Source organism: Canis lupus, chromosome 21, assembly GCF_003254725.2.
Source record: "Canis lupus dingo isolate Sandy chromosome 21, ASM325472v2, whole genome shotgun sequence".
NCBI classification, from domain to species: Eukaryota; Metazoa; Chordata; class Mammalia; order Carnivora; family Canidae; genus Canis; species Canis lupus.
In genome coordinates this window covers 13,607,285-13,632,335 of record NC_064263.1, presented here as the reverse complement: position 1 = coordinate 13,632,335, position 25,051 = coordinate 13,607,285, and the positions used below count along the sequence as shown (strand labels likewise).

At 35.9% G+C, this 25,051-nt stretch overlaps 1 protein-coding gene and 2 long non-coding RNA genes across 25 annotated transcripts in view; 1 reads left to right on the top strand and 2 right to left on the bottom strand.

Annotated features, from left to right (window-relative positions):
- The window catches only part of PICALM (phosphatidylinositol binding clathrin assembly protein), a 102,165-nt gene that overhangs the window by 76,548 nt on the left and 566 nt on the right, over window positions 1-25,051 (bottom strand). The gene's annotated exons all lie outside the window — the stretch shown is intronic.
- On the bottom strand, window positions 1,807-24,783 carry LOC125753292 (uncharacterized). Its single transcript, XR_007404752.1, has 2 exons — window positions 8,286-24,783; window positions 1,807-1,954 (listed from the first exon to the last, which is right to left on the bottom strand). It is a non-coding gene; the product is annotated as an uncharacterized LOC125753292 (long non-coding RNA).
- The window catches only part of LOC112642067 (uncharacterized), a 141,135-nt gene continuing 140,843 nt past the window's right edge, over window positions 24,760-25,051 (top strand). For all 3 annotated transcript variants that reach the window (XR_007404749.1, XR_007404750.1, XR_007404751.1), the window contains exon 1: window positions 24,760-25,023. This is a non-coding gene — a long non-coding RNA (uncharacterized LOC112642067). The remainder of the gene's footprint in view (window positions 25,024-25,051) is intronic.

Sequence of the window (25,051 nt, the reverse complement as noted above, 5' to 3'; positions counted from 1 at the left end):
GACATTCCTTCCAGACCCTTTGGGGCATATCATGATCAATGGCAGAAAAGGACAGCCATGATGTGTTATTTCTTCAAGCATGTGAGGAAGAGGTGGTACATGAACAAGAGTTGCATGGTTTAACAGCTGAAACTTTGGTAGCCACTATTCCAGAGGAGGGCCAATACTGTGAATACAAGTTCATTCTCTCACAATGATAGATGAACCTTAAATTACCTCCAGAATCCACAAAGAAAGGCAAAGGCCCATCTTACTTAAAAAAAAAAAAAAAAAAAAAAAAAATTAGTTGCAGCTGCAGGAAAAACCAATCTGTTAGCACAACTAGATATGCTATTTCTGTCGCTGGGTTCTCTGCAAAATGAATGAACAAAAGACTCACACATGTGAAAACTAACATATGTAAAGATAACTCTTTGATAATAGTACATGTTATATTTAACCTGTTTATTCCATAGTAATTTTTCTTTCCCTTTTTAAGTTAGGTTAATTCAAGTAATTTCTATACACATGGTGGGGCTCAAATTCATGACCCCAAGATCAAGAGCCACATGCTCTACTGAGTCAGCCAGATACCCTAGTTTTTCTTTCCTTTCAACTGATTTATTTAATCACCATATAAAACAAGAGGTTTTCTTCCCTTAAAAACAATTCAACAGAAGCAAGCCATTACAAATTCTCTGATTATCTGGCAATCTCTATTTATTTTAAACAAAGGTATTTTTTGAAGACACATTAACCCAAAAAGACCTGCCTCCCTCAGTGCTAATTTCAGATGCTTATGGAGGCCATCCAAAGGAATCCATTTTCTTAAAAGAGGAATAAAAAACTTTAACAGATTTAGGAAGTACTTTTAGTGGGATAGACCACGTGTCAAGTGTTGAGTGTTTTCAGAACACTTTAGGGAGTAGCAAAAAAGAAAGGATTGATTTCTTTCATATCTGTAGGAGAAGAAAGAAGTGGAACGACACAAAGAATACCTAAGAAAACAAAGAACTCAGATGGAGCTAGGTAAACAAAGCCAACCCCTAAGACACTGTCAACAGCTAGCTAGCTGAAATTTAGCCTCTTAAGTCATAGCTGAACACAAGCCAAGTTTGCTGAATCGTTTGTACTTTAATTTTTAAAATGCAAAATAAATTGTTTTAGTTAATGGAATCATTATGTAGTTGCTCTAAAATTTTAATCAATATACAAGTATCTTTTTCAAATTAGTCCAACCTACTGTCTCTTAAAATCATCTATCATTATTTATGCATTTGCCTCTTCACCAACAAATCTGTTATAAATACATAAATCTTACAAGAGCAGAAAGTTTGTCATAAAAATGCTCTACAGAAAAACACATATTCTTTGAATACTCTCAGAATTCACTACTACTGATTTATATCTTCAAGTGAAAAGGTCATCCTTTTTTCCCCCATTATCAAAATATTTTAGCCTGCCATGTCAGCTTTCTTAATATTAAAAAAAATCTGAAAACCTACAGCTTCTCCTTAGTGTTCTGGTGTATTCTGCATTCCTACCACTAGATGGCAGGCTGTACAGCGAAACAATAGGACTCTAGCAAAAACAAGGATTCAGGTCTCTGTAATTTTGAGGCTGTTTAGGATTCCATTCTAGTACTCCAAAGTGGTGATTTCCAAACATTGACACCCTATTCCCATCCCAGATTCCAAATAAGGATCTTAAAGGTGAGGAGATACATATGTTATTAAATACTACTCCAAAGACAACCATTACTTCTGTTCATTTTTACCAGAAAGTAAATGATAGTTACTTAACAGAATAAAAACACATCACTTGATATAAGAACAAAAAAGATTTATTTATATGAAAAGAAAATGAAAGCATTACAGTGCTCCAACATAAAAAAAGCAATATATCCATGATATAAACACAAAGTGTTTTCCTTCCCTTCTTTGAAGATCTGAAGTTTCAGAATTACCAATCCCACCTGTAGGAAAGGACACGTGTTAAGTATCAAGTAATTTAAGAGTAAATGCAAAATTACAACTTCACTCCTTTTGTATTACATTCTAAGAATTTACTACTAATTAGCCCAGTTAAAGAGATATAACCAGGATTCTTAATAATCTAATACTGGATCAGAAATACGCAAAATATAATCTCCTAAGTAAAATAAAGTCAATGAACAACTCAACCTAGTATTATTTATCACCACCAAACAGTTCAAGGGAACAGAAAAAAATTAAAAGAATTCTTTCATTCCAACAAAACCAAGAAGCAGGAATCAAAGCTTAAGAACCTTCTCAAGGGACACCTGGGTGGCTGAGCAGTTGGGCGCCTGCCTTTGGCTCAGGTCGTGATCCAGGGATCCAGGATCGAGTCCCTCATCAGGCTCCCTGCCTATGTCTCTGTCTCTTTCAGCCTGTGTCTCTCATGAATAAATAAATAAAATCTTAAAAAAAAAAAACAGCTCCTCAAATGCAGATCAGCGTACTGTATAGGAAAAAAAAATTATCTGGAGTCCAAGGAACTAGGACTAAGTCTGGAGAAAAGTATGTTATTAATAGGGAGTGATCAAGTGTCCTGGTTTTCCTGAAACAGTTCTGGTTTACACGTGTTGTCCCAGTGTCCCATTCAGATAGCACATCCTTTCATTCTCAAAAGTGACCCAGTTTGGAATATAAATTCTATGGCACCCTAGTTTAAGTGACCTAATAAAAGTCTACATGTAGCTAAAGGATTAATATACTACCACCATGTACTCCTGGCATATTTGCATTTTTCTTTCTGGAGTGCTGTATTCTCATTCTTCCCTAGCCTTCCCAAAACACAAACGAACTTCCATTCCATTCATTTTATCCTCTGATCCCCCAACCCAAGGGCATTTTCCTAACATTAATCTCTGATTCTAATTTTTTCACCTTGACAAAACCATCTTTTAACTTGAACAAAAACCACTATCCAAATGATAGTGATTCTCAAGTGATTCTCAATTTTCTTCTCTGAAAATCAGTCTAAGGTCTTCTGGGGAGTTGGAGATTTTCACCTCTATATCCAAAAACATCAGGAATATAATCTCAATTTACCCCAAGTATTCCTTTTCTGTTTTTAGAAATCAAGACTCATTCTTTGGGCAGCCCCAGTGGCACAGTGGTTTAGCGCCGCCTGCAGCCTGGGGTGTGATCCTGGAGACCCGGGATTGAGTCCCACATCGGGCTCCCTGCATGGGAGACTGCTTCTCCCTCTGCCTGTTTCTCTGCTTCTCTCTTCACTCTCTCTGAATGAATGAATAAATAAATCTTAAAAAAAAAAAAAAAAGACTCATTCTTTACTTTGTTAAAATGAACTCATGAGTCTTTTGTTTTCTTATATCCTCCACAATGTGTGACATGATGCTATAAATATTTATAGGTGAAACAAAAGCCCATTTCTCCAAACAAAAAATTAGTGAGGGCAGAGGGAGAGTAATAGGCAAAAAGTTGTCTTCACAGCTAAGTTATACTTAACAGTCCAGCCTATCTCTAAAACTTAAACAGGAATCCAGGAGTGGGGGTGACTGGGTGACGGGCACTGAGGTGGGCACTTGACGGGATGAGCACTGGGTGTTGTATGTTGGCAAATTGAACACCAATAAAAAATAAATTTAGATATATAAAAAAAAGGAATCCAGAAGATTTTCATGGCTTTTTGTAACAGTTCAAATTCTGCCTAGTCAGAGTGAACAATGAATTGCAGTCAGACTCTCTGCCACAGTCTACCTCATTCAGAAAACACAAGTTCATGTCCCAGATGCGATGAGAACAATAGAATCTTTATGTTTCATCTTCCTATAGCCTTGTAGACCTTAGTAGGAACAAGTTGAAATTCCATATATTTCACAATATTTATCACATACTACAATATGCCAAATAGTCTTAGGCCTTGGAAATAGGCAACAGAGGACAAAGCTGCTGCCTTCAGGAAGCTTATAACAATAGTTGAGGAGAAACTAGTTGGGGAGAAATAATCAGTAAACAAATGAAAAATATATGTCAGATGGTGATAACTGCTAAAGATTTCTTAGCACCTAAGAAGGATGGGACATGTGTTGTGGGAGGCTGCTAATTACACATGATAATCAGGAGTCTTTGGATAAAGAGACTTTTGAAAATTACAGTAACAATGGTAGTGTGTCACCAGTGGCCTCTAGGCCTATGGAACTGACTACCATAATCAACTCCCATTTTCCAGAGAGTGGAGAAGTATGGAGGTATCCTATTCATCCTACATCACACATGTCTGCTTCACCGTTGCTAAATCAAAGCCTTATTGAACAGAATCTTCTCTTGTTGATTCTACAAAGCCTATAGTTTTATGTAGATAATAAGTAGGGTCTGGGAATCTCTAATTTATATATTTGTACACTTCACAATTAAACCAAAACCTTGAGTCAAATTACACCAGCCATTTACTAGGTATCAAAAGACCCTTCTAAACCACTAACAAATGAAGGCCACTTCTAAAAAAATTTTTTCAAACTGCTGTAAACATTCTGATATAGCCAGAAATAGATAAGCACAAAATAATTAAGCTATCTACACAGCTTTAAGTTTTTAAATAACGCTAAGTGGAAAATATGAGTAATTAATTATTAAGTCACCATAAAGTAAAGAAGTATTTTTCCTAAAAAGCTGAAACTTAAGCCTTTGAGTTTCTACAAGGAATAATCACTGAGTGTTTCAACAAAAAATATCTCCACCCTCACACATTTTGTAACTATACAACCGTTCTTATAAAATTCCATTATGATCCATGTTTGCCTATTTCTCAGCATTAAAAAAGCCTGATAATTTCATCCTCTGACAAATGCCTTTTTAAAAGGCATTATCTTCTGAGGTAAAAATCTGCTGTATTAGCTGTCAAAATTAAGATTGAAAATGCTTTTGTAACTTAAATTCCATGTAAATTATGCCTCAATAATGTTAAAGGGGGAAAAGCTCCCCCACTAGTTTGAATCTGTAAGACTAGGCTTTTGCCATAACTGTTTGATCTAAGAAAGACTTTTTCAAGAACTATGTATGAGTATAGGAAATTTGGCAGGTTTTATTTAAATTCCAAAATAAAGCTATTATTTGATTAAATCTATGTTTAAAAGTCACCGACCTAAGTATATTACAGAAAATATTTAAGAGTTAATATTTAATTAGTATTTTGAGGATTATCTCTTCTATTAAAAGTTGACATGATCACAATGTATTCTACACACTGCACAATTAATTATGGATTTATTCCTTCTAAATATAGGTTTTAAGTATTTCTCAATACAAGGTACTCTGACCTCTGCTGCTAGGGAATTTAGAAACAATGAATTTAACACTCAACATATGTCATACGTAATGCTTACAATGGGTTTTTATTTAGCAGTTCTGCTTCTATGTACCAGTGATAATAACGCTAATAATAAAAGGCTAAGAAAAGTCTTAGTTGATGCTTTCATATAAGTAGCTATTTCTATTTATTTTAATAAGATAATACATATATTTTCAAAATCTATATATTCTAACTGTAGATAAATATCTAAAAAGTCTCTTAAATTTCTGAGATAATATATATTTCTCTTGGTTTGTTATGAGAAGGCAATATAAATCTTAAATGGTCTAGTCAAGCAGCAAAGAAAAATTCAACAACCTTTCTCCCTTTTCTAGAGTATCAACCTTTCACCAATTTTCCTTTTGCTATGATGATAAAGGCTCCCCCAAACAGGCCTCCTACACAACTAAAAGACTACTACTTTGAATAGTACTACTTTTCAAAGTATGATCTCCCCCTAAACTTGACAAATACTGGAGAACATTAACTACACCTTCCAGAATGAACGGATTGGCAGATTGGGAAAAGGGGTGTTTTTAGTTTTTTCGATTCTTTTTAAGTTCATTTCTCCCTGTGAGAGCTCTTATTTGACTTACATTCGTTTGATAGTCTATCCTAAGTATTATTCATTTCCAATCTCTGCTTCAAACAGTTATGATGAAGACACTAATCTACCACTAAAGCTCTACTCTAGGCTCTCCCATTTCTTTGCATGGTGCCTGCCATCCATATCCATTTTGATGTGCTAAGACTATACAATAACAAGAGGAAGTGACATTAGAATAAGCAAAGGATCTAGAATCAAATTACAGAGTCACTATTTATAATTACAACCTCATGCACGTTAATTAGCCATTCAGTTTCAATATCTCTATTTTAAAAATAGGATTATCACAATAGTACAAAAACATACTTAAAATACTTTATAAACTTTAAAACAGTATTACAAATATTAGTTTTATTTAGCATCTTATTTTATTGATGAGTTTTCCCTCATCACTTTTCCAATACAGTATTATGAAATCACCTCAAATTCAATGACTTCTGTATAACCTTCTTTAGAAGGTATATAAAATTCAGTTTCTTCAACTGGGAAGTGTAACTATAGATACATGCATACATGGCAAAATCTTTATATATGCAGATCTCTCTATACAAAGTTCTTTCATACCCTTAGTCTTCTGATTATTACAATAGCCTTGTGACAAGGCAAGAGATGCTCTATTATCTTCACTGTAAAGATTTAAACACTTGCCTATCTAAAGTAACACAATACAATGGCTGTGATGGAACTACATTCTGTAAAACAGTAATCTTTCCACTAGAGGGATGAAGATACAAATTTTCTCTCCATTCTCTCTCTTCATTCCAAGTAGTCCGAGTCTTGTCTTCATTTTCACTATTTTAAAATTCATTCACCTCTCTTTTTCTCTCTCACTATCTAATCCCCAGTACAGACAATAACTACTTCTTGTTTGGCATAGTATATTCTGCTCATTGGCACCATCTTCATTCTGGCTACCATCAACTGAAGTTGATAAGGAAGGTCATGTCATTCAAACCAATTTCACTAGGAACAGGTTTTAAGAGTTTTGGACAGCCCCATCTCGAAGTGTCACAGAAACTGTAAGCTTTAATTTACAAACAAGCTTTAAAAACTAACAATGTTATGAAACAAAGTTAATTCACCAGATTTCAGGTGAAGAGGGCTTACATGATTTCCCATGAGAGGAACACGCAAACAATTTTCCAGTCATCTAACCCAGAGATGTAATCATTCCCAATTCTTAAAAAACAACAAAACAAAACAGGCTCAAAAGCTACAGGTTGGTCACCATGTTAGGAAGACACAACTCTGATGAAGAAACTCAAAGAAAAAAGCATTCCTAGGTTAGGTCTACAAGCCCAAAGACAGGAAACTACTTACAAGTTTTCCATCTCCTGATAAATGATCTTCACCTCGTACAGCACCTTCAGCAGTCACAGAATGTCTCAGCCTTCTGGGCGGCTCTATAAAGAGCTTTCTAACTTAGCTGTCAGTTGCAACTCTATAACTAATTCTTAATTCAGTACCTGCTATTGTTCTTTATTCCCACTCAGGTGTGTTGTGGGATGTTTCCGGATGTGTTAGAAATCTGAAAATAAGGCCTTAATCCCCTCTAGGTCACCAACTCAAAACAATATTTTGCAAGAATATGAAGAACAAAAACAAATGAATGTTTATACTGTACCAAGTCTAAAATTTTATACTGAATGAATACCTAACACAAATTCCAAACCTCATAAATAATACACAACAGTTTGTCAAAAATAATACACACATTAACTTACAAAAGCTAATTCTGAGAAAAGAAAACAATGGAGGAAATACTGTTAGCTAAGCCTTAATTTCTCGGTCATCAAACAGCAGGTTTTACTTCTAAAAGTACAAATAGGTATAAGGATAATGTGGTTACATCTTCCAGATCTGAAAAAGTGATCACATAAAAAACAAACTCGATCTTTCCTCCTGTTTCATACCAAAAGTTCAAATGCAGCTATCTTATACATATCTTCTTTTTAAAGATTTATTTATTTATTTACTCATGATAGACACACACACACACAGAGAGAGAGAGAGAGAGAGAGAGAGAGAGGCAGAAACACAGGCAGAGGGTGAAGCAGGCTCCATGCGAGAGCCGGACACGGCACTCGTTCCCGGAACTCCAGGACCGCGCCCGGGGCCAAAGGCAAGTGCTAAACCGCTGAGGCACTCAGGGATCCCCTCTTACTCATATCTTATATCTTTCCTCTTGAATATGCAGTTTTTAAAAACAAATTAACTGTAGAGCAACACTCAATTTTGTATTCATCAACAAATACTCATACGGGCCTTATAAAATCAAAATTAGACCAATTCCCCCATGACAGCTGACCTGAAATAAAGCTAACAATCAAAATTAGTGAAATCAGTTTTATCTGCTACTCACCGTAAATGCTACACCTTTCGAAAATCCTGCCCCTCTTTTTCCAAAGATGCTATCTGCAGATTAACTTAGCAGTTAGAAAAAGTATAAGCAACTATTAAAAACAAGTTTCCTACATATAATTATGAATTGAATACAACTAAAGATCATTCTAAACTATACCAATAAGTTGCTTATTTAATTTCATGACACAAAAGGTAAAAAGATGACCAAAGAGAAAGATAGCTCACACTATATTTGACAAGTATTTGAAAGTCAACCCAAAACTTGCTACATGTATGTACAAGTACTGCAAGTAAAAACGTTGAGACCAAAAATGAGTAAGCAGCTAATCAGAAAAACTGATGCAACTTTGGGCCTATTCTAAAGTTCTAGTATTAATAAGTAGATATATCCAACCCCCATCCACTATATATATATATATACACACACACACACACACACAGTATACATATAGTTCAGAAACAAAGTCCTTCCAACAAGCAAATAATTAACAATCTTAAAACAATAATGCTTAGATTTCTATGGTTCTATGAAGTTAGAATAAGGGATAAAAATAAGGTTTGAGAAATAATTCACAAATTTATCACTAAACCAAATAATTTTATGATATTGCAAAAACATGAGCACACGATGATAGACTAGTGATGCTTCATTATATACCCACAACAGATCTCCCATCATGACCAACAGTCATCAAATCCAAGACATTAACCAATGTAAATCATGCAGTCTATGGCAATAGTTAAGTGACCACCATCCTCACCCTTTTTCAGGTATCAATTTATAATCCCAGCATGAATACTATAACCTGATCAAGTGATCCAGCTAGCTTAAGATCAAGACCATATCTGAATATTTTCAATATAAAGATTAATTCTATCCAAGAAATACTTCATATTTAAAAAACAAAAAACTGTTGACTACACTAAGTCCATTATCTTCATTAAAGATTTAAGTATGCACTAGGCATTACATTCTGGATATTGGGGATACCAGGGTATATAATGCAGAGTCCCTGTTTTCAGGAGAGATAATAAACATTTACAGGATGCTATGAGAGGGAAGGAAAGCAGGCAGGCAAAGAGCGAGCAAGTGAGCAGCCTCTGCAGAAGCAGAGAGGTGCAATTCAATTACAAGTGCTATCCAGGTTTGGCTCATTTGGCAGGGGGCAGAGGGGACAAAAGTGTACAGTCATCCTTCACTTAACAGGACTATCCTATGCAAATATACTAGACCAAAGGGGGCAAACCTGAAAGAAAGATAAATACCCTGTGGTCAACATGACCAACTGAAATGAAAAAAAAAAATCACAAAAAAGCAAGCACTTGATACATGGTTTGAAAGAAGGCTCCTATTATTAAATTATCTTTATATTTTATTATTTATGTTTTAAACAAGGCTACAAAAAAATTCACATTTTTGTTGGAAATTTCCTCTTAAAGACACTTAAAACAATGCTGCCCCTCCCTCCTAATGACAGTAAGATGCACAAGTTCAAATTGTTTTCAAGTAATGATATAGTAGTAGGTGGGACACTCCAATGGAAAATGAAGCAAAAGCTCATGTAGAAACTGTCCATAATCTTAGCTGCCAAAGCACGAAACCAAGAACACAAAAGCTAGAGGAGCACAAATATATAACATCACACAACAGCAGAGTAGGGAGGCAATTTAGAAAATAAGCAATTTAAACCAGTAATGGATATCCTTAAGGTCAAATGGAGCTGGGACAGCCTCCCATATATCAGTTCAGGGATTATTCCTCTTGAAGCATATTAATAATTTACTCCAAAAAGTACAGGAAGCTACTATTTCCAAATGTAATCTTACATATTTATGAAATTATATTTCTGAAAAAAAGATTTTTTTCCTAACAATATCCTGTTCCCTAAAAGTCCTCTATGAGCTAAGAAGTCCTTTAAACTGCCTGGCATCCACTTAAAGTTCTTCGTTGCATTTTAATGCTAAGTCTCTATATGCTTCTACTAGTAGTATCTCAATTTATGCATTTGTACAACACAGATAATAAGCCATATATACTCAATAGGTTTTATAAGGATTATGTTATGCTTCAAAACAGAAAGGATTCTTTAAATCTTATTAGCTATTATCCCTATAATGCAGATTATATCCTAATTAAACTGATTTGATCAGATTTTGTATAACACCAAGTCTGAAAAGTCTCCTTAACCTTTTATAAACTCTCTATGTCAGGGCAAAATTAGGTATGTAACATCTCTGTTCAGAAGACTTTTTCAATAATTCCTGCACAATCTATGGACTCAGAAATCCCAAGAATCTCAGATATTGCCACTGTCGATGCAGTCTATAGTAATCAAGCTAATATAAAAAGCACGAAGCAGCAAAATCTCATTTTCAAGATCAGCAAAACTCTTTTTATCTACCGTATTTTTACACTAGCAACAGAAAAGAAAGATCTAGTATAATCTCGAAAATCAGCTCTCTGGTCCAACTTCACCCACAGTAGTCAAAAGCTACATAGAGGTGAGATATATCTAAAGTTTATGATTGAAACCCATACGTCATCCACAATCTAGCTTAATTAATTACTCCCAAACCTATCCCTCCGGAAGCCCCAAAGGACCCCATTCACCCTCTATAATTAGACTCCTTTGTTCCCCAAACACACTTCCAGCCTTCCTACCTGCAAATGTTTGCTCATGCTGTTTCCTCCACTTCAAATACCTATTGCTCCTAACTACGTATCACGTAAGGTCCAGTTCTCCCCCTTATCAAAAGCAGTATCTTTCTCTCCTGTGATTTTCAATGACATTTGACGTGAACTTTATCTCACATTGCCTGGTAATACAGCTATCTATATACGTCATCTTCCCTTCTAGACAGAGGACATGATCAGAAATCTTACTTTTGGATTTCTCAATAATCTCTACACAGTAACTTAGATACAATATGCAATTGCTAATGAGTGTATTAATTTCCACAAGATTAAGAGAGTCTTGTTTGGTAGAGATCAAGCTTTAAAAACCTATGCAGGGATCCCTGGGTGGCGCAGCGGTTTGGCGCCTGACTTTGGCCCAGGGCGTGATCCTGGAGACCCGGGATCGAATCCCACGTCAGGCTCCCTGCATGGAGCCTGCTTCTCCCTCTGCCTGTGTCTCTGCCTCTCTCTCTCTCTCAGTCTGTGACTATGATGAATAAATAAATAAATTTTTAAAAATAAATAAATAAATAAATAAAAACCTATGCATGCAGAATAAAAAAACCTATGCAAGACTAGGATGACTAGGTGGCTCAGTCAGTTAAACATCTGCCTTCAGCTCAGATCATGATTCCAGGGTCTTGGGATGGAGCCCTACATCAGGTTCCCTGCTCAGTAGGGAGTCTGCTTCTCCCTTTCCATGTGCTCATGCATCTGTGCTCTCTCTTGCTCTCAAATAAATCTTTAAAAAAACAAAACAAAACCTATGACTTACTAATAACTAATGTATCATTTGCAGATAAATACATGTTAGTAGTTAAATCCCATAAATCAAACATGCCCCAAGAATCTCACTTTAACTGGTTTATCAAACCTTTTGTATTCATAATGACCATATTTTGTGTTTAAGTTCATTCATAAATTTGGAACTCAGAAAACTCAATTTCCAGACAAACTCACAAAAGCCATGAGATCAGTGTAGCTGATTTTATTTAGCAACCCAAGCCACCATCTATAACAATATTCAGAAGTTCAATTTCATATACCAAGCTTATCTAATCCTTTGAACAAATGGTCAACAGGACTGTGCATGTCTTTCTTCCTATCCCTTTCAATAACCCTACCACAAATTACTTCGGAAAAGGAAAGAATACTTCCCCAGTTCCACAGCACTGATTTTGAAACAGCTAATAAGCAGGAGGAAAGGGGACTCTAAAATAAGAGTCTGGAGAAGAGTACTGAAGAGATCAAATCTACCAAGATAACTCTTGCCTCTATAAGACCTTAATTACTCCTTCTCCAGCCTCATCTCCCTCTTTCATTAACACTTTGCATTCCACCATACAGAACTACTAAGAGTTGTCCCCAAACACATCATAATGTTCTTTTTTGCCTCCATGTCACTGCATGTGCTAATCTACTTAGAAGAAACTTCTTTGTCCATCTGGCAAATAACTATTCATCCTTAAAATCCTTGCTTATCTCCTCTAAGAAGCTGTGACTAACCTTCAAACTCCCTTAGTTCAGCCCTTACTTTGAAACTTTATGTAAAAAGTACTATGCATTTATCTCAATGTATTACAATTATTTGTTCACATCTTCACTATTTGATGTCATGTTCCTTTTAAGGTAAGGACCAAGTGTCATTCATCTTTACATTCTTTTCTCTATTTTCATCACTTTCTCTCAGCACCCCACTAACTGCTTCTTACTCTTACTAGTGTCTTTGTTGGTATTCCTCAATGTTAAACAGAACTCTTAGAACTTCTGCCCCATAGTCTTACCTCATACACCAAGTAAAAGATTTTGATAGTTTCCTAGAGAATTTTAGTAACACCAATTTAAAATATATATATATAAATATGTATTTGCTCTTACAATTCTCCCTTTTCTACTCAGACCTTTTCCAAGAAAAAAAAGTCATACAAAATGATTAACTCTCAGGTCATTAGGTTCACAAATGAATTAAGACTTACCTACATTTCACTTTCAAAAAAAAATTTAATTTGGATTTTCACAAGCAATTCACCACAGAGTCCTAGAACTAGGAAAGGGAATAGCTTAAGGGGGTAGTAGGAAGAAACTAATCAAGGTCAAAGCTTAGCTCATTCAATAGAGCCTATTAGTCATATACTTCATTTCTGAGTTTCTTTATTCACACTTCAAAAGTTTTGCCAATGTTTTATAACAAACCACACAATGCTTAGCAAACAAGGCCTTATGGCATTCTGCTATCAGATGTGGACTGCGGCAGATAAAACTAAGTTTAAAATCAAGGATTGGGGGATCCCTGGGTGGCTCAGCAGTTTGATGCCTGCCTTCGCCCCAGGGCGTGGTCCTGGGGTCCTGGGATTGAGCCCCACATCTGGCTCCCTGCATTGAGCCTGCTTCTCCCTCTGCTTGTGTCTCTGCCTCTCTCTCTCTATGTGTCTCTCATGAATAAATAAATAAAAATATTTTTAAAAATAAAAAAATAAAATAAAATAAAGGATTGCTTAGGAATTCACTTTTAACAATCACACATAAGCAAACAATAATAATAATAATAATAATAATAATAATAATGGAAAGAAAGATAGGGAAAGAAGAAAACTCAATTTGACTAACTTGAACTCATCTGTTTGAAATTAAATATACCAATAATAGGTAGGTTCTGGAAAGAGTAACATTTTACTATGTAGCTCTAGTTATACATAATCCAACTTTGGAAGTTTATTTCCCAACTTCCATAATTTCTCACATCTTCAACCAATAAAGAATTTACTTGATCATGGAAATGGAAGTTTAAACAACCACTACTCATAGCAGACTGTTGCTTCTACAGCAATCATATTCTTCCTTAAGAAACCCTAAAACACTGTTTGAAAGCAAATTAGAAACCCCCCCATGAAAATTTCATTCCTCCTTTATTCTTTCAGCATCGTTTTACTGCACACTTGGTATATGCTGTTTGTAGCACAGTAGACACTTAAGGGCTCTTTGAAAAAATTCTAATTATAAAAGCTATAAAAAATTACAACATAGTGCTTACAGGAAATTACAAGGCTCTTTGGAAATGTACACACTATTTTATGGAGACAAAAGTACTGCTTATTGATACACAACGAAGTATTATCTCTCCACACATTTAAAAGATTATATGAGAACCTAAAAAACAAAATAAAATAAAATGTGTATCACGTTAGATTAAGTGACCTATCCAGTTGAAAAAATGTTTGACTCAAATATTTTCATTTATCAATGAACTATGTAACTTAGTACCAACAAGGAAATCTTTTTTTCTCCCTCACTAATGTCAATATTCATATTACACAGGGGCATAGTAGGGTTATACCATATGACAACTTTAAAAGAAGGCAAGAGGAATCCTTAATTTTCCTTAATACCACCTTGCCCTCAAACCATATACAAAAATTAATTCAAAATTGGGACGACTGGAGTGGCTCAGTGGTTGAGCATCTGCCTTCAGCTCATAGCATGATCCCTGGGGTCGAGGGATCCAGTCCCTGTGGGGATCAGGCTCCCTGTGGGGGTATGCTTTCTCCCTCTGCCTGTGTATCTCATGAATAAATAAATAAACTCTTAAAAAATTTAATTCAAAATTGATCAAACCTAAAAATAAGAGCTAAAAACTGTAAAACTCTTTAAGAGTAGTTTAGGTATAAATCTGAATAACTGTATAGCAGCCAAAGGTTTTTTAGTTATTATACCAAAAGCACACTCAAAATAAAAAACAAAAATTGCAACTTCAAAATTAAAAATGTTTGTGCATCAAAGGGCAATACCAAAAACAGTGGAAAGACAAACAACAGGATGGGGAAGGAAAAAGACCTGCAAATTATATGAAGATCAAGCATCCGGAAAATGTAAAGAACTCTTCTAGTATTGAAATATATAAAGAATCAAATTTAAAAATGAACAAAGGACCTGGACATTTTTTCAAAGATATACAAAGGTCAACAAGCACATAAAAAGATGTTCAACATCATTAGTCATTAGAGAAACACAAACCAAAATCACAAATTATCACTTAACACCCATTTATGGAATGGGTACAACATAAATTTTTTTAATTTTTAAAAGTAACAAGTGCTGGCAAAATGTAGAAAAACTGAAACATTTATACACTGGTGTTGGGAATGTAAATGGTGCAGTGGCTGTGGAAAAGTCTCGTCATTTCGCACAAAGTTTAATATTTCTGTATGATCCAGTAATTATTCTCCTAGGTATATACTCAAAACTAAAAACATGTTCACACAAGCACTCATATAGGAATGTTCTCAATGAGTTTTAAGAGGTAACCAACCCAAATGTCCATCAATGGACATTGATAATGGAATGGATAAACAGAATGTGGTATATCCACCCAAGGGAATATTATTAGGTTATGATAAAGAATCAAGTACTGTTATATGCCACAACATAAACCTTGAAAGCATTAAGCTGGGACGCCTGGGTGGCTCAGCAGTTGAGCATCTGCCTTCGGCCCAGGTCGTGATCCTGGAGTCCCGGGATTGAGTCCCACATTGGGCTCCCTGCATTGGAGCCTGCTTCTCCCTCTGCCTGTGTCTCTGCCTATCTCTCTGTGTCTCTCATAAATAAATAAAATCTTAAAAAAAAATAAAAAAAGAATTAAGCTAAGTGAAAGATATCATACATAAAAGGCCACATATGCATGATTCCATTAACATGAAATGTCCAGAAGAGGAAAATCCATAAAAGTAAATTAATGGTTGTTGGAGAATGAACGTAGGGAAAATAGAAGTGATTGCTAAATTTGATTTCTTTTGGGGCCAATGGAAAATATTCTAGAATTAGATAGCGGTGATGGTTGCATACAGCACTATACAGATACTAAAACCCACTGAATTGAATACTTTAATGAATTTTATGTTGTGTGAATTATCTCTATGTAAAAATGTTTAAAAAAATCACTTTGCCTCATAACCCCCTTTCTCACATTAGATTTGGATTAAATAATATTTCAAATTACTCAATATCCTGCATGAATCAGATTCCTGCAAACTGTTTCAAGTATGTTAAAAAAGTCTGCTGGGGCGCCTGGGTGGCTCAGCTGGTTAGGCATCCACCCAACTCTTGGTTTTGGCTCAGGTCATGATCTCATGATTGTGAAATACCCGGGGTCTATTTGAGATTCTTTCCCCTCCCTCTCTCTCCTCTTCTGCTCCTCTCCCTGCCCATGCGCACACACATGCCCACCTGTGTCACTCTCAGAAAGAAAGAAAGAAAGAAAGAAAGAAAGAAAGAAAGAAAGAAAGAATCTTTTAGAAGGGGGAGGGGTCTGCCAATCCTCTGTGAATGATGTGAATACAATCTTGCTACTTAGTTTTTGGTATATACTTGAATTACAGTAAGACTTTCACACATTAACTGTATTCAAAATATGGTATATTCATGTTTCTTAAGCATCCACAAGATAGCTATTACAACATGTAATATTTTTAACATCACATATACACACCACAACCCTTGTTCAGAGTTTAGTCACATGAAGAGATCTATAACCAATAGAAACATGTTCATTAAGTATAAATATGAAGTCACTTGTACAATATGTCTACAATCTTTAGTGAGAAAAGAAATTTGGAAAGCAATGCTAGCTGCTTCGACCACCAACTAGAAGTGTCCCCTGAGCAAAATTAGAGCCCCTAAGGATGCTTTCAAATAGTAAGTTTATCGCTAAAAGTATCAGCACCATTTTGGAAATTACTGCTAGAATTCCAAATGTTCAAACGTTCAGTAATCCCCACTAGACCCTAGACCCACTAGACTTCTTGAGATTTAGTGGTCCTACTATCACAATCATCACTACTAACACCTGCCTCCTATTCCATAAAGCTTCATTTTAAAACAATCATTTCTTTCCTTTTGCATTTTGACATTAAGTGTACTTTATCCTTCCTTACATCTAAAATGAATCTGCCATACAGTTAGTACTCTCGAGGGCACCTGCACACAGACTACAATGTGATCACCACCTCCTAGAATTGTTCAAGGAAGCAACTCTGAAAAAACATTTCAAATCTATATATGGTCCTCTCCTTAATTCTTAAAGTTAATTTCTACTTTTAAGAACATATCCTCAAAAACATGTCTCAATACAGTTTTCAAGGGGATCCCCGGGTGGCGCAGCGGTTTGGCGCCTGCCTTTGGCCCAGGGCGCGATCCTGGAGACCTGGGATCGAATCCCACGTCAGGCTCCCTGCGTGGAGCCTGCTTCTCCCTCTGCCTGTGTCTCTGCCTCTCTCTCTCTCTCTGTGAGACTATCATAAATAAATAAATAAAAAAAATTAAAAAAAAATACAGTTTTCAAACTGAGCAATGCTACCCCCAGTTTTTTTTTCTGGGACACTGTTTTGAAAACATTACCTACTATTTCAACAAAACTAGCCCTTTTAATGCTAGGTTCCATGAAACACATAGCCATCTGTTACATTTTTTATCAGTGCTACATTTTTATATTTATATTTATATTTATATTTATATTTATAAATATATTTTATATTTTTATATTTAATTTTGAAACCAGGTAATTGCCATTCAGGCCACTAAGAAAATCACCATAAATTTTTTAATTAGGGCAGCCCAGGTAGCTCAGCGGTTTAGCGCCGCCTTCAGCCAAGGGCCTAATCCTGGAGACCCGGGATCGAGTCCCACGTCGGGTTCCCTGCATGAAGCCTGCTTCTCCCTCTACCTGTGTCTCTGCCCCTCCCTCTCTCTCTCTCTCTCTCTGTCTCTCATGAATAAATGAATAAAATATTTTTAAAAAATTTTTTAATTAAACGCTTATTGGAATAGATCTCTATACTGCGTCCCATAGTTGTTCATGTAACAGTCTGAGCTGTGAAGGGAGATTAGGTGTAATCATCCAATATTTACTGAACACCCACAGAGTTACTGATTAGGTACTTTGAGATGAGATATAGAACAGTACAGAAAGGTACAGTTCCTATTCTACAGAGAAAACACAGGTGAACCCAAAACATATATAAAAGCATGATACTAACTACAGTTTAACAAAATTATAAATTTTAAGGGGTGATGACAAGGTTGGAGTAACAGGATCAGGGGAAGTTGTTCAGTAATGTCTTTAGGAAAGAGGCTACTTTAACTGTGAGCCTTAAGGAAAGCAAGTTTTTAAAAGGTTTAAAAGGAGGGAGGTATCTGTTTTGACACAGAAAAAACTATTTTGTGTCCAAAGAATGGTATGTGCAGTTGCTAAAAGTTTGAGAGTCAAGAACTTATTTTGGCACAACAGGTTAACCGAAGTGCTTGGCTGAAAAGAAATAGCTTAGATGTTTAAAAAAAAAAAAAAAAAAAAAAAAAACGAGGAAAAATGGATCGAGTCCCAATTAATGATGAACTTTTATTAAGGTCTTTTAGGAAAAGAATTAGGTATTATTGTTGGATTGTTTTTGCTTCCAGCGGTCTCCAAGTCACACCGCACTTTCCTTCCAATCTACTTAGCAGTATGTCATAAATTATGCCACATCTCTTGCTCAAAGTCCTCCAAAGGTTGGGTCACTATTAACTACCAAATTACTCCAAGTTTAAAACATCTCTTAAATCTACTTCCTCAGTATCCTTTTCTCCTAATACACACTCTTCCTTAGTTCCATTTTCCAGTCTCAAAACTTTTCCAATCTTAAAAACTGGAAACGCCCAATGAGATCCTATTTATGTGGGTTTTCTCAATCAATATTTACTATATTAGGAGTTAAAACAGAATTTTAAATACATCTACTAATTCTTTTTAAAATAACAAATCTCATTCCATGTTAATAATTTCCATGAAAAATAACTATTTTCCAAAACTAAAATTTAGAACAGGAGTATTGTTTTTACCTTTTTACAAAACTTTTTACTATCTGGCTTAAGAAAAAACTGTTGGATTAATCGTATCTGTTACTACATTCAATCTTGCTGCAATATCATACCTCTCATAGCCCCCAGAAAATTCTACTGTACATTAGTGAAAGAAGAAAAATGAAAAAGGCAAATAATGTCTTAGTATAGGAATATAGTTTTGACCGCACAAATAAGCTGAAAGAGTCTTGGGAACTTCCAGAAGTGCCAGAACCACACTTTTAAGAACCACTGCCATGAATAAATGAATATGGTTTATTCATTCCCTGGAACAGAAAAGCATTATGTAAAATGTCACACTGAGATGAAAACACAAACCTGATGCTAGACTTCCTGGGTTCAAATCCCAGTTCTCCTCTTTCTGGTTATGACTAAAATTAAACTTCTCAGCACCTTAGCTTCTTCAGTAAAATAGTGATAATAAAACCTTTCTCACAAAGTTGTTGGAAGGAATAAAGTTTAAAGTTAATAAATGTAGGGATCCCTGGGTGGCGCAGCGGTTTGGCGCCTGCCTTTGGCCCGGGGCGCGATCCTGGAGACCCGGGGTCGAATCCCACGTCAGGCTCTCTGCATGGAGCCTGCTTCTCCCTCTACCTGTGTCTCTGCCTCTCTGTCTCTCTCTGTGTGACTATCATGAATAAATAAATTAAATCTTTAAAAAAAAAATAAAAAAAAATAAAGTTAATAAATGTAAAGTGTTTAGTACAGTGAGTGCCCAGCACAAAACAAAAACAAATAAATAATAGTTAAATAAATATAAAATCAAACAATACATAAATACAAAGAATATGTGTTGCTGTACTGCCACTACGTTCTAGTATAACTTGAAAAATCCTTAATACTGTATTCCGATAACCTAGCCAATTACAACTCTGAACATATTAATACAACAGTTAGGTTCATCAGAATTCCCTTTAAGGAATATCATTAGGAAAATCGGACTACCTGGAAATGTTTCTCTATTAACCATATACACAATGAACATATAAAATTCTAAAAGGTCAAGTCCAAAAATTTCAATTCTCTAGAGAAATATATAAAGCAGTTTAACAGGGAACATACTGAGACAGAACACAAAGTAACGGAAATGCCACTTCAGTCACCAAAAGAACAGGAAGAGCAAATACTAAGACTGTACTTTGAAAATCTAACCCTATTTCTTCTTGGTAGGGCTCTAACGCCTTGCCAAGAAGCCTTTAAGTTTATTTTTCTTACTTCTTTGATTTTAAAGGGGAAATCATGAAACTAAGCAGTTTGGAAATAAAACAGAAGAGAAGCACTTTTATGTGCATCATGGTAAACTTTTACATCAAATATTTTAAATGATAATCAGGGTCAAAATAAACAATTTTATTAAAAATAATGCAATTCCGGTGATTAAAATAGGTATTTTAACTATTAATGTACTTTTAACACATCTAATTAAATATTTCAATTAAGTGTTTCCCAAATCAAATAAGGAAAAAAAAATCCTAGTCACCTCTAATGAAGTGTTATTTATCTGCCACTCTAAATTAAATCTGAAAACACCTCTAAAAATATATTCAGATATATAAAATATAGAGTAAACATAAAAAGCTTTGCTATAAGTATTTTTTAAAAAGATGCCTAGAGTCCAACATTATTTTTAAAAATAACAAGTCCACTAGTGAAGCCTAAGTACTTTTCAAAGGTATTTTAAGAATTCATTTGCTAATTACAAATAAGGCAGCTACCAAAATGGTTATATATCAAGGTCTCTTCTGAGTTTCTCTTTTAAAATGCATACAATTCAGAGGTATAACTATATATATCAAGGAGGAAAAAAACTCCATTTGTGTCATTCTACTACATACCTAAGGCATTTGACATACTTGATTCCACTACCATTTTCCGTATTCCAGAACTATTAAAGACTAAATAGTAAGAGACAGAGTAGGTTAAATAATGAAAAGTGAAAATATAAATCATATGGTTAACTTTTATGACAAAGAATAGCAACTCCATACATTAACCACAAAGCAATTGCCTCTTTAAAACAAGATCCATTTGGAAAGCCTCTTATTACTTTATTTCTAAACAAGACACACCTTGGGGCAGATTTCCCACTTAGTATCTTCCTCACATGCATCTTCTTGCAAATCCGATCCCAGTTACTAGATACCCTCCCAATATACAAACAAAGCACCCACTGGAAGTCACAAATCAAAATATTTGATTAAAAAGGTAATTACTTCAGGTACTTTTTGATATTTTACATACATTTTCAATGGTTATACAACCACTAATCCAAAATACCTTCTACATATTCAATACATGCAAATTATTACTTTAAAAAAATGGTTTCCACAATTAAATTAGGCAAGGTAAAGATCCAGTATACAACAGGCAAATCCCCACCATAGCTACACAGAGATACACTTAAAATCGGTGCTTAATAAGAGCAAGATCTTGATTTGTTGTCAAGACCTAAGGCAGATGACAGATGGAATGAAGTATCCCTGGAAATTAACCAGGAAAAAAATAGAGATAAAAAAGTGAAACCATTATTGCCATTAATATAAATATTATGTTTCAGTGCAGCATGTAAATGCCCAAGGACAGTAAATTAAACAAGCATAGGAAAAAGAAAATTAAGCATTCATATCAAAAAACAAAATAAGACTAAAGGTTATGAAGTCAAATAATGGTTTTTGAATTAAGAATTTATAAATTTAAAAAAATTGTGTCTGGGGCACCTGGGTAGCTCAGTTAAGCGTCCAGACTCTTGATTTCTGCTCAGGTCATGGTCTCAGAGTCTTAGGATTGAGCCCCACACTGGGCTCCGTGCTGGGGGTGGAACCTGCTTAAGATTCTCTCTTCTCCAACCCCTCTCTTTAAAAAATTAATAGAAAGTAAAAATTGTGTTTTGTTTATACTTGATTACGGATGTTTGAAGCATTCTATATCCTCTTTAAATGGAGTTAGAAACTACTTCCTAGGCATATGGCTTGCCTCTCCCACAGTCAAAAGGGAAGATTAAATTAGATCATGGTTAGTCCCCAGCAAACTGAAATCCTTCCATTTAAGGTTTGCTATTCTACTTTATGACCATTAGAGGCCTGAAACTAAACACAGATTGTATTTATTTTTACATATATGTTTCAAGTTGGACAACTCTTCATAGTAGGGACCCTAGTTAACACTATTATCTATAGACATCTATAAGCAAAGCAAAAGATCTTTCTTTTAAAGCTTTTTTTTTTTTTAATATTTTATTTATTTATTTAGGATAGTCACAGAGAGAGAGAGAGAGAGAGGCAGAGACACAGGCAGAGGGAGAAGCAGGCTCCATGCACCGGGAGCCTGACGTGGGATTCGATCCCGGGTCTCCAGGATCGCACCCTGGGCCAAAGGCAGGCGCCAAACCGCTGCGCCACCCAGGGATCCCCAAAAGATCTTTCTTAAACAAGTATACAATGTAGTATAAATTAAACTATAATTCATAGATTATAATAATCACTTCCTAATATGGAAAGACCTTGGCGAAATACATAGAAACCACTTCCACAGTGTAAAGGCCTATAGGGAAAAGAACAGTCCTAAGCATATTTTTGTTAGATAGTATTTTAAAAATGAAATTGCTTTCACTAAGTTCAACTAAGGCAATAGTTACTCAAGATATTAGAAGGTGCAAAAGAACTAACCCCTCGCTAGGAAGAAAAATGCATAAAAAAGAATTATCTCTACATTAAAGCCTGAAGTTCATGGTGTCAAGACACAGAACTGTCTGTGAAAGCCTTTTTAATTTTCTGGAAGCATATTAAAGTGTGTGGGGGAGGGAAGGTGTTCAGAAAAACCACTCATTGGCCAGACTTTACTTAGTATAAAGTTACATCATTACTGAAAACTTGCTATATGGGCATTTAAAACAATATGGGGAAAAGAGTATTTTAAAACCTTACTGAAAGGAACTCCAGTAGTGGCAACTTACATGGTTTTAAAGAAAAAAAAAAATCACACATTATCAGGAATATTCAAGTTCTGAAGTGGAAGCTTATAAACACAACTGTGGTAGAGAACTACAAACGTGAGTTTACCCTCCAAACCTAATCCCAACTGGCATGTACAGTAGCTGCTATTACATGAGAAAAAGGCTAGCACTAATAAAACCACAAGAAAATATCACTCTCCTAACCCTATTTAACCTATTTTCTACCCTTCTTGACATGTGTTAAAATGACTACTGCTACATTTAAAATACTGCAAAAACCTTTATAAAGACTTATAAAAGCCATACATTTTTTTAAAATGTATCATTTTCAAGTGAGCAGAGAGGAAACTAGTTCTTACAGTAACAAGTAGTTTCTTCACCTACCCCCAAAACCAAAAAAGAAAAATAAAAAACAACTAACAAAAACTGACAGTCTCAGGGCAAACCATAAGATTAGTTACAGCAAGCCAAGTAGTCACTTGAAAGGAAGTAAACCGTAAAGCTGTCTACTCCAAATATCAGATAATAAAAAAATCACATTTGGCTTCACAAATTCATTTTAAAGAAGTTTCCATTTACAAAAGTGTCATCATTTAAATATATTCCACATTTTCTAAACAGTCAAGGACTGACAGTTAAAAAGTAGCCTGTATGATCAGCGCATTAGAGAAAAACCAAGCAGTAAGGATTTATTTTTTTTTCACTTTCCCACAGAGAAGGAACAAGTCACAATGAATAATGGGTTTGTCTGTAGCAATAACTTGTTCTAACAGAACTTCATGAGCAAAGTATCTTGAAAGAATTCACATTTTGTACTTTTTTTTTTTTTAAATGCAGACCTTACGGCCAAAGTCCAAAATGAGAAATCAAAACAGGACTCCTGTCAGTGAATTCCCTTTCAGGACATGCTCACTCTTGCTTCAAACAGTAAAGCAAAGTTAACTTTGATGTAGAATAAAATTCAGGCTAGTGTGTCCAGTTAACATTTTAAAAAGGAATTTATTATTGTGCCTATTTCCCTGTTTTTCTCCTGAAAAGTTTTAGGCTGCTCCACTGAGTCAAAGCTTGAGTAACCATCCACTGAGCTTTGTACCTCGAGGTAAAGAAAAGAAAAATGAGGATATTACAAGTGGCTTCCAGGTTTGGAAAAAGTTGGGAGGAGTCAGCTATGGTAATTGTATGTAAGTTAGTGAATGGAGTAATATTACGCCGGTTAAGAGAAAATGGTCCCCCGAGATAACCAGCATAAGTAAAAAGCAGTCTGAACTCGAGCATCATCAATCACCTTTTCTGCATTTTTAAAGAGAACGTATGCTATCCGTAGGTTTGATGTTAATCCATCTTTTATTCCAATAACCTACACTTCATACTAAACCTTCTAAACTCAAACCGCCAGGGTTAACAGTTCCAGAAAATGATACCACTATCAGCCAATCCTTCTGCAGATTCCCATTAGAAAAAGAAATATGGGGGGCGGAGGAGGGGGGGCTGACATGCACAACTACCTAAAAAGCGTGAAAATAGAATGATCAAATTCCACCAGAGGCAATTAAACGCTTCCCACAAAGCGTTCCCAACACCCAAACGGAAAACCTTTACTTTCACTGTCACAAAGAAAGTAATTTGGGATAAAAGTCCTATTGAATAGGATGCATCTGACATAAAAAGAGACGAAGGGACCTAACTGAACCTACGGATGCAAAGAAATGTAACCCCAAAATGAGAGAGGACAGAAAAACCAGAGAAGCGAAGGGGCAGAAGAGGCCGGAGGAGCAAAGGAAGTGGGGATCGCTTCAGCCGAGGCAGCCTCCAGGACCGCGGAGAAGCCGGGATCCAGGTCCGCGGAACCGGGCGTTTACGGAACCCGAAGGCTAACGGGGAAACAATGGGGGCGGAGAGGCCGGGAGCGAGCGGAGACGTTCAGGAGAGGGCGACGAGGGAGCGCGCCGGGGGGTCAGCGGGCAGGCGGCTGCACAGGCAGAGGCGGCAGCGAGCGCGGAGAGGCCGGGTGGAGAGGCAAGTCGGTCGGGGTGACGGGGCGTCGCGGCGCCCCGGGCGGGAGAGCCAGGGTCCCCCAGGCACCTGGGCGGGGGAGTGGCTTATCCGGGAACGGAAGCCGTGAAGGCAGGTGTGATGGAGGCAAAGAAGAATACACCTCGGAGCGGCCCAGGACCCGCCGCGCCAGGCGAGGCGCCGGCGAGGAGGCGGCAGCACAAGGGGGTAAGAAAACAGAAGGAAGGGACGCGGG